At 47.6% G+C, this 594-nt stretch overlaps 1 long non-coding RNA gene across 1 annotated transcript in view; it reads right to left on the reverse strand.

Moving 5' to 3' along the window:
• LOC119581773 overlaps positions 1–594 on the reverse strand; it is a 69,598-nt gene that overhangs the window by 37,523 nt on the left and 31,481 nt on the right. Inside the window, exon 2 of the long non-coding RNA XR_005229585.1 lies at positions 553–591. This is a non-coding gene — a long non-coding RNA (uncharacterized LOC119581773). The remainder of the gene's footprint in view (positions 1–552; positions 592–594) is intronic.

The following is a 594-nucleotide window of genomic DNA, read 5'->3' on the forward strand; positions in this document are numbered from 1 at the left end:
TCGCAGTTGGAGAATTAATGAGAACATGAACCACATCTCTAACATTAACAAACCTAACGAAATGCTGCAAAACTCTTAAGGTAAAAAGGGGTAATTAAACGAAAGAAATAAAAGGCAACAATGGATAAAGGCCATATAAAGGAAATCAAGAACTAAAGAACGCATAACAAAGCGAAAACAAAGGCGGGGTAGGAAAGACAAAAGGGATACTTACATAAAAATTAATAAATGTAAAGAACCGTGCTGTACCTCCCCCCTCCCCAACCACCACCACCACTGTCCCAACAACACGATGACAAGTGTGGGTAAACAAGGGGTGGGAGTGACTATGGGGAAGAGGGGGTGAAGAACAGAGAGGGAGGAGGAGGAAGGAGGGGGAGGGGGTAAGGAATTAGGAGAAGGAAGGATTGAGTATAAGGGAGAATGGAGGAGTTGGAGAGGCTGGGGGAGGAGAGGAAGAACAGGGTATGTGGAAGGGGGGGGGTGAAAGAATTGGGGGACAGACTAGGAGGCAGGGGGTCGCTTTGCCCAGACGTCGCGATGTAAACTCACCTTTAGTATACCGTGGTGCTGCCGGGTCCTTGCGTGATCCTG

Source organism: Penaeus monodon, chromosome 15 (assembly GCF_015228065.2).
Source record: "Penaeus monodon isolate SGIC_2016 chromosome 15, NSTDA_Pmon_1, whole genome shotgun sequence".
Lineage (NCBI taxonomy): Eukaryota > Metazoa > Arthropoda > Malacostraca > Decapoda > Penaeidae > Penaeus > Penaeus monodon.